This window comes from Arvicanthis niloticus, chromosome 17, assembly GCF_011762505.2.
Source record: "Arvicanthis niloticus isolate mArvNil1 chromosome 17, mArvNil1.pat.X, whole genome shotgun sequence".
Lineage (NCBI taxonomy): Eukaryota > Metazoa > Chordata > Mammalia > Rodentia > Muridae > Arvicanthis > Arvicanthis niloticus.
In genome coordinates, this window is record NC_047674.1 from 59,858,160 (window position 1) to 59,870,870 (window position 12,711).

Below are 12,711 nucleotides of genomic sequence, written 5' to 3' on the forward strand. Positions count from 1 at the left end.
CTTGTCCTCTGGTAGCCTGCCAGCTGAACCATCATTGTGCACAGGCCCAAGTCTTCCATTCTCCTCTTTGAGCCTCGCCAGAATGGCCCCAACTAACAGGGAGACATAATGTGACTCTTCCAGTGAGGCACAACTCCCACCTCTACCAAAGTAAGTCATGCCACCTTCTACGTTGATTAAGATTACACATTGTCTTATTTTTCTCAAGACCTGTTTCCTGGCAAAGGTATGATAAAAACAGAACTGTACCTCTAAAAAAATGTCATGATCATTATCAAAATCTGAATGTCCAACCTGAGCAATCCCATTTCACACTGTAAACATCAGATGGCTTATATACCCCATGTAATGCAAAAATATTTCTTCATTCACCTTTTATCCCACATTCTGTTCATTCAATAAATATTGATTTAATACCTAGTAGAAGTTGGGAGCTCTACTGGGGACTGGGGATAAGGACATGATTGAGAGTTTTTTTCCAAAGAAGACATTCCCCAATTGGGCAGGAAAACATTATTGCAATGCTAATTGAGGCGCTGGGGCCTATGGGAAGAGGGTGCGGCAGGTATTCTAGCTGGAGGCATTTTTAAAAGTTCCTTAGAGGAACTAGCACTTTAAGTGAGATTCTTGTAGAGAGAAAGGATAGTCAGGAAGGTTATCTGAAGCAGTTATCAGTGTGGGCCCTGTCCCTTATTTAGGGAACTGCAGGCTGGAGCCTCACTGAATATATGTAAAGAATGAACCCAAACTGGTCCACAGTGTGAAAGGCTTTGCAGATGTTCTTTAGAGTCTGCTCATTCCATATCCCCAGGACTGCAAACTTTTAAATTTTCACCTGGTGAAGCATTCATGTAAATGAACGAAACTGACCAAATTAAGATCATAAACAGTGATGATGTGTTAAATTACTTCTCATTGCTGTGGCAAAACTTCTCAAAGAAGAAACTTGAGAATTTGGGGGGGGGTCACAACAAGGAAAACAGGGCTGGGGGAGCTTGAGCTCTCTGGTCCCATGCAGCCAGGAAGCAGAGAGATGAGTGTTGGGTTCAGTTTACTTTCTCTTCTTATTTAGTCCTGGACCCTAGGCCACAGGATGCTGCTGTCCATATTCAGTAAGGATCATCCCTGTTCTGTTAAACCTCTCTGGAAACAGTCTTATAGGCACACGGAGAAGTAAGTTTCCATGGTAATTATAAATCCCGCCACGTTGACAGTTAAGATTAACCATAGAAGGAAGAATGACAGTAGTCTGAAGAATGTATCTGTCTAAAGAAAAACTACATCCCATGCTTATATGAAAAGTTGAAATAGTAAATATTGTTAGCTTAACTACATGTTAAAAGTATACTTGTTAAGATGATTTTGGCCTGTAGACATTTTGTGTAGTTTATGTATGTACATTTCTAGTGAGGCTAAACTTTCCAGTAATAATAGCAGATTATATTTTAGTTTAGACTGTCCCATAGTCATATACCCTCCTAGACTTTTGAGGATTTTCTTTTTAATTTTAAAAATTGATTCAGGGACTGGCAAGATGGCTTAGCAGATGAAAGGGGCTGTCCCTCAAGCCTTACCACCTAAGTTGTACACTTGTGACCTATACACTAGGAGGCCTCCACACGTGCCATGGTGCCAACTGACATTCATGCACGTATATTGCATGCATAAATAAGTATAATACATTTTTTTTGTAAAAAAAAAATAAATAAGTAAGTAAAAATTGATTTCTCACAATCAGGCATAAAGGAAGGAACTCAGGGATCTCTTGCCTCGTGGCTGGCCTGTTTTCTACTGATAGATTCAGAGAAAGGGTAACCATCACCTTCAGTTCTGTACCCAGTGATGGCCCCAGCAGACCTCAGTAGATAGATCTAAGCCAGTGCTCACAGAGATGGCCTTAGTTAAACTAAACGGCTCACAAAGTAAAACCAAAAGTCATAAAACTGGGAAGTTTAAGACAGATGGAGTTGGGGGCTAAGTGGTTGACAAGGATGGGAAGCAGATAAAAGAAACAGAAAGAGTAATCAAAATATATACACATATGAAATTGTCAAATAACAAAATTAATTAGGAAAAATATTTTATTTTGTGCGTGGGTGTGTACATGTGTACATGTGTGCATATGCACGTGTGTCCTGGGAAGCAAGAAGCTATCAGATCCCCTAGAACTGGAGTTGTACATGGTTGTGGGTGCTGGGAAATGAACACAGGCTTTCTAGAAGATCAGCAAACACGCAACTGTTGAGCCATCTCTCCAGCTCAGAGTCTTTAAATTCTTATCAACTTGACTCCAAGGGTCATAATTTTCTTCAGGTTTCTCTACTTTAAAAAGTCAATAAAGTCGACTTTTATAAATTATATACAGTAAGAACTGTCCCCTTTGTGTGGCTCATGAATTTTGAAGATGAAGGGCCACATGACCAAGTGATAGTTTAAGCCAAAGTAGCACATGGACAAAGCAACCTAAAGTGTCCAACTTCCTGGACTGAAATCCTAGTCTAACTAGTTACTTCCTCTGTGGCCTTGAGCAAAGCTGCTTCTGCCACAGTTTCCTCATAGTATGATGGTGATCCTGGTGTATCCATCTGTAGGAACTGCTGGATAGACAATGCTTCAACCACGGAGTTGGAGTTCAAAGACAACAGTCGTTCATTTGTCACTAGTTCTGTGTTTGTCATTATTATTATTATTATTATTATTATTATTATTATTATTATTTGGTTTTTCAAGACAGGGTTTCTCTGTATAGCCTTGGCTGTCCTGGAACTCACTCTGTAGACCAGGCTGGCCTCACTCAGAAATCCACCTGCCTCTGCTTCCCAAGTGCTGGGATTAAAGGTATGAGCCACCACTGCCCAGCTGTCATTATTATTCTAATGGAAGTGAAATTCAAGGGCAGAACGAAAAAAGCAGAGGGAACTGAATATGGTACTAGGTGGGTCTGGTACTGTGCTTGGAGGACACTGTCTGATAGCTTACAGCCTCACATCACAAATACAAAAATATCTCTGTGATATTTTTTATGTAAAGATTTTAGAAGAAATATTCTATTATAAAAACAAAACTCTCTTATATAATGGATTAGAATGCAATATTTTACATGAATTTTTTTTTAATAAAAAATATCTGCTGACTTCTGGTATTCTTAGCTTGGCTGCCGCCTGTTACAGCTTCCATTTCTTTCCTCTGTGTGTCTAGCTAAACAGCTGTACCTGATTGGGACATCCTCCTTTGTTGTGGTCGTCACCTGCCCTCACCACCATGGTTCTACCCAGCAGCTGTAGCACAGAAAGCTGGAGTTAGGGAATATAACCACCCTACCTAAAAAAATTAATAAAGATGGCTTTCCAGAAGAAATAAAGGCAGAGTTTTCTATAATGGCGAAGTGGATGCTTGTTAGCCAGAACTCGAGTCCTCCATTCACTGCTATGTATTTTGAGAAATACTTACATGAAGGGCCCAGAATGCTGCAGTACAGCTGTAAACTCAGGAGAGGAAAGTCTCAAGGCCCCAGGCAGGGTCTGAGAAGTGCCTGGGATGTTCACAGTCTGCAGTGAGCTCATCTGTTTGGATCAGTGTTTGAGGGTAAACATCTTCTATGTGTGTGTCTTAGGCGATGTTCAATTGCTGTGAAGAGACACCATGACCACAGCAACTCTTACAAAGGAAAGCATTTAATTGACGCTGGCTTACAATTTCAGAAGTTTAGTCCATTATCCTCACAGCAGGGAGCGTGGTGGCACAAAGGCAGGCATGGTGGTAGAGCTGTTGAGAGTTCTACATCTTGCTTGAGCATTTGCAACCCCAAAGCCCGTCTACTGTGAAACATTTCCTCCAACAAGGCCACATCTCCTGATCCCTCTCAAGTAAGGCCCCTGCCTAACACCAAGCTTTCAAATATATGAGGCTATGGGGACTGTTTTTATTCAAACCACCACAGCGTGCCACAAAGATAACATAGGTGCTCTGTGCTCTGTGCCAGTCAGTGGGCTTTAAGACCTATTCTTACTCTGAGATCTCTCACACGTAGATAAGAAAGGATAACACTCGCATGTAAACCCAGACCTAGAAGGCTTCTGGAGTAAGACCCACAGTAAAAACCCTGTTTAATAAATATATAAGTTTAACAAATAACCTAGGAAAATATCTGGTTTAGGTAGGTTTAGGTTATTGAAAAGACAACCAAAGCTCTAGTCATGCTCCAGAGAGGTTTAGAGTTCACTGTGGATACCAGAGTGGACCTGAACGGTGTTAATCTCCAGTGTTGGCATTAAAGGCATGTACCACTATACCCTGCTTACTGTATTTAGTAATGTTTTGTTGACACAGTCTGTTACAAATAATGTCTACCTAAGCCTGTAGCTCTTCATGCCTGGTTCCTTTCAAGTGTTTACAGGCCAAGGAAGACCCTTTAGCAGACAGTGAACAGGTAAGCAGGCAGCAAAAGTCTGGAACAAAGCAGTACTACTTCTCTGATGTCAGACACTTTTGAGGTGTATGTTTCCTGTGAGTTCATGAAAATAGTCAACTCTGGTGATGAATTTTAAGGTATAGTTTGTTAGTGAAGGTACTGTGATTTTTTCTTAAACTCATTATACAATTAATATGTATAGTCTTCTTAGAATTGATTAGTTGCACATGGCTTAGCCACACCAACCAAAGCAATACTATGAACACCAACAAGAAAAAGGCTCTCAACAAATGGTGTCAGAATTACTAGGTATCTGGGAGAGGGTGGGCATTGCTCAATCCCCACTTGCATCGTGCTTAAAATTCATTTGTTGTAGATTCTAGAATCTAAACGCAGAAGCTTGGGGCTGGGGAATGGTGAGCTACTGAGAGAAAAGACTATTTTTCTGTCTCTCACATGTCTCTGAGAAGAATCTGATTGGCACACTTAGGTCCAGCATCCACTGTTGGTCTAATACGCTGACCAAAGGCAGAATATTTACAGGAGCATGCAGCACCTTTCAGCCATGAGAAAATCGGACGAAAAACAGCATTTTCAGTCGATGTTCCTTCTGTAGTTCTTCAGCAGATTGGGGCAAAGCATGGGGAAATTTTGTGCTTGGTGGTGGCAGTTTGTCAAGGCTGTACCATTACTGTGTCTTGCATATTCACATATTGACTGATACGTCTTAAGAGCCGTAAACATAAGTGGTTCATTTTACAAATGGGTACATTTATTTGCAAATTATTAGCCAAGCTCTATCCACGTGCAGACGTGCTTGTTTCAGTCTGAATATACAATAAAATTATTTTTAAATAACTTTAATCAACTTCAAAAACAGCGAATTCCAAGACAATTAGGTTAACTTTAAGAACTCATATTTATTGAGTTAACAGATGGTAAATTAAAAAACAATGAAGCTAATTTTTAAAATCATTCATTGAATAAAAAAAAAAAAAAACAAAACCCAGACTTATTTGACAAACTGTTTTTAAGCTGGTTTTTCATCCTAGTAAGCGTATTTTAAGATTCCAATTTGGGGAACTTCTGGAAACATACCAAATGAGTTGCAGTATATGAACACTCTTCCATTGAATTACTTTTTTAAAAGCTTTAGAATCATCTGAAAAAATAATTTTATGTATCAGCAATAAAAATATAAGAAATAAGCATTTCTAGATATTGGGCAGATGCCGCATCTGTTTCTTCGGTTCTCGTCTGCTCTCCACTGTGTTCCTGAGCTCCTTCACCTGCCTTGGGAATTCCTTGTGCCTGCAGAGCGAAGCCACTGCTGGCCAGAACTGCATTTCCCTACATTTCTGCTCTGACAGAAAGCTCACATGATGACGTCTTCTGGATGAGATACACCATTAGATTGAAATGTGTTAGCTTCTTAACATCTTCCCTTCCACTCTTTCCTTTGCAGCTCTCTACTGGTAAAAGGATAAACATATTCTGAATTTAACCATAAAAAGATTATTATTATTATTATTATTTTTTTTTTGGTGGATGTACAAGGAAGCATGGGGGTTGAGGTTCCTCACCTGTTCCCACTAGGATGGGGTTCCTTTACAGTTCTTGCACTGGAACAGCAGATACATCACAGCTCAAGAAACTGTGCCTTCTGCCTGCAATGAGAGTTCAGTCATGACTTCTCCAGATTTTACACATAGGTTTAGAGATGGTACCACTGCTACCGTAAGAGAAAACAGTTGCACTGCATTTGATATCAGTTTAATATGAGAACTGAACTGTTATAAGTGGAGGCATGCCTTGAAACAATTTGGAATAGATTGGTTTATTTTTCAATTGTTTCTACATTTGCTTATTGATTGGTCGAGGGCATGCTACCTTATATGTGGAGACCAGGGGACAGTTTGTGAAAGTTGTTTTCTCCTTCCATCATGTGGATATCAGGGATTGAATTTAGGTCATTGAGCCTGGCAGCAAGTCCTTTTATTGGTTGAACCATCTCCATGACCAGGAATAGATTAGTGTACATGTTAATTGTTCAGCACTGCTCTGGTCTTCCTTTATGGTGACCAATTGGAAACTAGAAAAATCTAGTGTGGTGACCAACTATAAACTCTGCCTAAGATATATTGTTGCTTACATTTTCTAAATAATAATGTAGATTATAGTTATTAACTAGTAATTAATAATGGATAAGACTGTAGTTTACTGCTTTGATCAATTAGTAATATTTTGAGTTGGCAGAAGAAAACACAACACTGAGGACTACAGTTAAAGTGAAACCTTATCATTGAAACTTTAGCCTTGGGACATTTCCCCATTTGAAATAATTGCTTTTGCAGCAATAACCTTTTGTAATTCGGGGCTTCTTAGCAATGTGATTGGAACAACAAAGCAAGAGAGATTGTTGCTTTTAATCAAACAAGAGCAGGTAAAAATAAGATCATAATAAATTTTTAAAAATACAGTAAGTATAATTTCTGTAGCTATCAAAGGTGCACAGGGAAGTGTCTGAGTCATTTCTAGAAAATAAATAAAAGTTAAAAGAAAAAAGAATGTAGTTGTGTATTTCAATGTACGATGTGTGTTTCAGTGTACAATGTGTGTTTCAGTGTAGAGTGTGTGTTTCAGTGTACAGTGTGTGTCTCCTCTGGGCAACAAACATCACTTTCCTACCAGTCTACCACTAACAGGGGTATTGTACACAGCACTGTGTCATATATATTAGTAGTATTTTATTTGAATGTGTCTTGAATTTATGAGTAAAATGAAGGGTTCTCCCCTAAAAAAAAAAAATGAAGCAGACAAACTAGAATAAAATAATGAAAATTGTAACAGAAGAAATCATTTTGTGCATAAGAACTGTGCTCATGGGGGAGCTAGAGAGATTGCTCAGTGGTTAGGAGCACTTAATGCTTCTCCAGAGGACTAGAGGTCAGTTCCCAGCATCATGTCAGGCAGCTCACAACTCCCTATAACTTCAACCCCAGGAAATCCAGCACCTGGTCTGTAAGGCCACCTGCATTCATGTATATATATCCCCTACACACATACATAAATATAGTGATACATGTAATTAAAATATAAATAAATCTTGCAGTTGTTTGTTTTTTGAAACAGGGTCTCTCTATAGCCCTGGCTGTCCTGAAACTTACTATGTAGACTAGACCAGCCTCAAACTCATGGAGATCCACCTGTCTCGGCCTCTTGAGAACTAAAGGCATGCAACATCACACCCAGCCTTAGAATAAATCTTTTCAGAAACTGCTAACATTGTAAGGTTCTTCATAGCAAAATGAAGGACTGTAGACGAATGCTGTTCATAGGAGGTAACTTGTTAAATTCTTAGAACAAAAGCATTCCTGCAAGTGCATGGTGGGGGAGGGGGGTCATGCATCTGCATCTCCTGAAATGTGGTTGTTTGGCAGTGCTGAGGTAGAATCTAGGTTCCTGTGCATACCAGGTATCCTGGTTGGTTTGATGTCAACTTGACTCAAGTTAGTATCATCAGAGAGGAAGGAGCCTCAGTTGAAAAAATGCCTCCACGAGATACAGCTGTAACGCATTTTCTTAATTCGTGATCAGTAGGGAAAGGCCCAACCTGTGATGGGTAGTATCAGCCCCCGGGCTGGTGGTCCTGGGTTCTATAAGAAAGCAAGCTGAGCAAGCCATGTGAAGCAAGCCAGTAAGCAGCACCCCCAACCCCCTTAGCTTTTGCATCAGCTCTTGCTTTGAGGTTTCAGCCCTGCTTAGGTTCCTGTCCTGACTTCCTCCAATGATAGACTATGATCTAGAAGTTGAAGCCAAATAAACCCTTCCTGCCCCATCTTGCTTTTTGGTCATGGTGTTTCACTATAGCAATAGAAAGCCCAACTAAAACACCAGGCAAGTGCTCCATCAATGAGCTATGACCCCTTCTTTGGTTCTCCAAAGCAGGCTTAGGCTCAAAGTCACTGTACAGCACAACTGACCTCAAACTCTTAATCCTCCTGCCTCAGCTGCCTTGCTTGTCCCAAGTAACAGCTAATAAGTGAGCACCACTGTGCCCAGCTTACCATCAGCCTTCTTAAAAGATCAAAACCTTTTTTTGCTCAAAGATTCGAGGTAACCTTCCATGTAATTTACAGGAGAAACCAGCTTGATTCTGCATGCTTCACACCCATTTTTAACTCATCCATGAAAGCAGGTAAATAAACTTTTTTACAACTTCTAGGTATTAGAAAACAGCCACTGGGAGCTGTTTCTGCAAAAATTTGAGTGCAGTGTTGTCCATAAGTGGTGGTGGTGGTGTGTGTGTGTGTGTGTTGGGGGGGGGCGGTTCAGTAAAACAATTCAAGAATGGGAAATTTCATTTTAAAAGATGAGTGTTCAGCACCAAGGGCGAAGGCAGAGTAGTAAGTGGATCAGGTAGAATGAAGTCACAGTGGATTAAGAGCTGATGCCACGAGTGGCGGCCAATGTGCTCAGTGTAGCTCTGAACAGAGGTTGTTAACTAATAAGAGCACAGAGAGGGAAAGCAGACTGCAGTCAGCCCTTTGAGTGTTTACTCACAAGACAGCAGTGCACTTTATGGTACTTGACGACCATCCCCCTCCCCTCCCACCGTGTAGACACTAGCAGAATTGAAAACCTGTTGTTTGTTTTCCTTAATAATTACAGGAGACAAATGTAAATAAAACTTTGTCCACAAAAAAAAAAAAATACAGAATAGATAAGAAACAACAGGGCAATATTGAAGAGTCCCATCAAGATTAAACGTTATGAAATATATAATCTAGACTTTCCTGTTCAAATGGAAAGATAGGGATAAAGGTCTAGAGGCTTGATGCTGTGTTAGGAGAGTCCTACTTAAAGAAAGTGGTCCGGGAGTTTTCTGTGGTTAAGGCTTTCTCAGCCTGACAGTTTTTATATTCAAACTACTTACAGGAAAGTAGTAAAAAAGAATTTAGACTGGAGGGGACACAAGGGGAGCTGGTTGGAGAAGAGGGAGAGACAGAAATGATATAGATGCAACCCATGTATGAAATTCCTTCAAAAATAAAACCATTAAAAAAAATGTAAAGTACAGGCCGAACTATGATGTCAAGTAAAACAGACACTTTTGTTAGGAAACAGAAAGTAAACAGTGGGATGGGGAGATGGCTGAATGTTATGTAAAATGCTTGTCCCACACACTGAGGACCCGTGTTCAATGCTGGTTCGTGTAAAACCAGACACAATAGCATGTGTCTGTAATCCCAGCACTCCTGTGATATTATGAAAAGCAAAGATGGGAGAATCCCAGGAATCTTGCTGTTCCCTGGCTTGGTGTACACACCAGGGAACAACAAAGAACTGTTCTCTGACCTCTACACGTGACATGTAACAATGCACACATACAGACACACACAAAAATCATACACATGTGCACTCAAAAGAATTTTTTAAGTAAGCAAGAAAAAATATTGTTTTCTAGTCATTAATACTATAATTAAACAAAGAAATAATGGCACAAAAGATTATATAATTAAAAAACATAAAGCATAACTTATATATGCTATCTTTGAATGTCTTATTAGCCTTGCTATTTGACAATTTTTTTTCTTTTTTTTTTTTTTGGTTTTTTGAGACAGGGTTTTTCTGTGTAGTCCTGGCTGTCCTGGAACTCACTTTGTAGACCAGGCTGGCCTCGAACTCAGGAATCCACCTGCCTCTGCCTCCCAAGTGCTGGGATTAAAGGCGTGCACCACCACCACCCGGCTGCTATCTGACAATTTCATACTCGTATCTAATATATTCTGATTGTTCTTTCCCCTCAGCTCTTTTATCCCCTGGCCCTTACCACCCTCCCCCAGCCCCTTTATCAGATTCATGACTTCTGCTTAATTTTGTGACACACATCGTTTAACCAGGGCTATCTGTGTGGACTAGAGCTATTTGCTGAAGCCTGGTGGGGTCATCAGTGGGCCTATAGCTGAAGGTGATAGTTTCTCTGCTCCATTCCTAGTGCAGGCACCCACAGCTGCTGTGTCTTTGAGTTCATGATTGTAATGGCTATGATTTGCCTTTCCACTACCCCTTCCAAAATGTCCCTGAGCCTTATAAAAGATGATATAAATGTCTTGTTTGGGGCTGAGCAGTCTTCCACTATTCTGTGTTGTTGTTGTTGTTGTTGTTGTTGTTGTTTTGAAATAGGTCTCTTTACATAAATCTGACTCCTGGAACTCACTCTGTAGACCAGGCCAGCCTTGAACTCAGAGATCCATTTGCTTCTGCCTCCTGAGTGCTGGGATTAAAAGCATGTACCAGATGCCTAGCCAGGATATTTCTGTTTTTAATATACAAGAGGTTATTATAGCAATAATGTGCATGTGCTGGCGTAAACACTGACAAAGTTAACATGACTATTTAATTGCAGTAGGTTAAAGAAGTAAAGTAAACCATTGATTTAATGGATTTAAAAATCCTTTATTTGCACTTATTTATTTATTGTGGGGAAAGCAGGAGGAGCATGGGTCAGAGGACAGCTTTCAGAAATTACTGATTCTACACTGTAAGTCCTGGAGATTGAACTCTGGTCCTCAGTCTTGGCAGTAAGTGTCTTTTTTCCTCACTGAGCCATCTTGCTGGCCCACGGTAGATTATTTTTGAAAGCATTAAATAATATTTTTTTTAACTATTCCTGATAGAAAGGAGAAAATAAGCAAAAGAAAATATTTCTCAATCTGATAATAAAATTTTATTTTTGTTATCAATATTACAATGAATGCAAAAACTTTAGAAATATACATAACTGAAGTGGATAAAGTTATTATAATAGTTTTGCCACAGTCTTACTTAATAGAATTTTAAAAGCCCTGATTAATGTAATAAAAGAAATGAAAGAAGAGCTATGCAAAGCAGAAATGACACAGCCAATTAATATGTACCCCCCCAAAATGTTACAGCTTGAAATCTTAATGAAAACATGAATAAACTTAGCAAATTAGTAAAATTTTAGAAGACAGAAATATGAACAAAAGTCAACAGTATTTATAAACAAGGGCAACCATTTAACTGGAGCAAAATTTAAACTGATTTTTACAAGAACAACAAAATCCACGACTCTCCCTGGCTGATTTTAACCCAGAAGTCTGTGACATACAGTAACACAAGGCTTCTTTATTGTTGTTTTGTTTGCTTTGTTTTGCTTTGTGTTGTTTTCTTTTTGAGACAAAGTAGCCCTAGCTGGCCTGGAATTAAGTTACCAGGCTGACCTTGAAATCACACAGATTTAGCTGGGCGGTGGTGGCACACGCCTTTAATCCCAGCACTTGGGAGGTGGAGGCAGGCGGATTTCTGAGTTCAAGGCCAGCCTGGTCTACAGAGTGAGTTCCAGGACAGCCAGGGCTACACAAAGAACCCTGTCTCAAAAAAAAAAAAAAAAGAAAAGAAAAAAAAAAAAAAGAAAAAGAAAAAAAAAAAGAAAAAGAAAAAAGGAAGAAAGAAAGAAAGAAATTACACAGATTTGCCTGCAGTGCTGGAATTAAAGGTGTGGGCCACCGTTCCTAACCCTAAACAAAAATCCTAAGAGTTAAAATAACCATAAATTAATCCAATGGCTGGCTCTAAATTTAAAAGATTTTGAGTGAGAGTGTGTGTGTGTGTGTGTGTGTGTGTGTGTGTGTGTGTGTGTGTGTGTTTGAGACTGAGCTCACAACGTAGAACCCACAATCCAGGGATGGCACCCCTCACAATGGCTGGGGCCCTCTCCCACTGATCACTAATTTAAAAAATTCCTTGCCTCTGGATATTATGGAGGCATTTTTTTCAATTGAGGTTCTCTTCTCTCAGACAACTCCAGTTGACATAAAACTAGCCAGGACATGTAGTGACACAGATAGAACTCAGTGCTCTGGGGATGCCATCTCTAGCTCTGGTCTCCATCATGTCACACTGATTGGGCATGCATGGCTTACGTAGCAACTCTGGAGGTGCTACAATGTTTCCACATGCCTAGAGGAGGCTCACGTGCCTTTGGAGTCAGGTAAGTCCATCCTTGATGTATATTATGTATCATCTTGACCAAGTCCCTTAACCTGCCAGTTTCAGTTTTCTCTGTATGACAGACTTAATAACAATAAGTCCATCTGGAGTTTTTGTGGGCGTTAAATGCAGCAGTGGAGACACAGGTTGTCAAACGCAGTCTGCAAAGAGCCCCTCCTATCCAGAATCAGCATGAGTAGTTATTGTCATACATGAGACAATACAGTATTTTATAAGGAAATAGCTTGTTTGCTAAGTCAAAAGACAGAAACCTTTATTGTTAT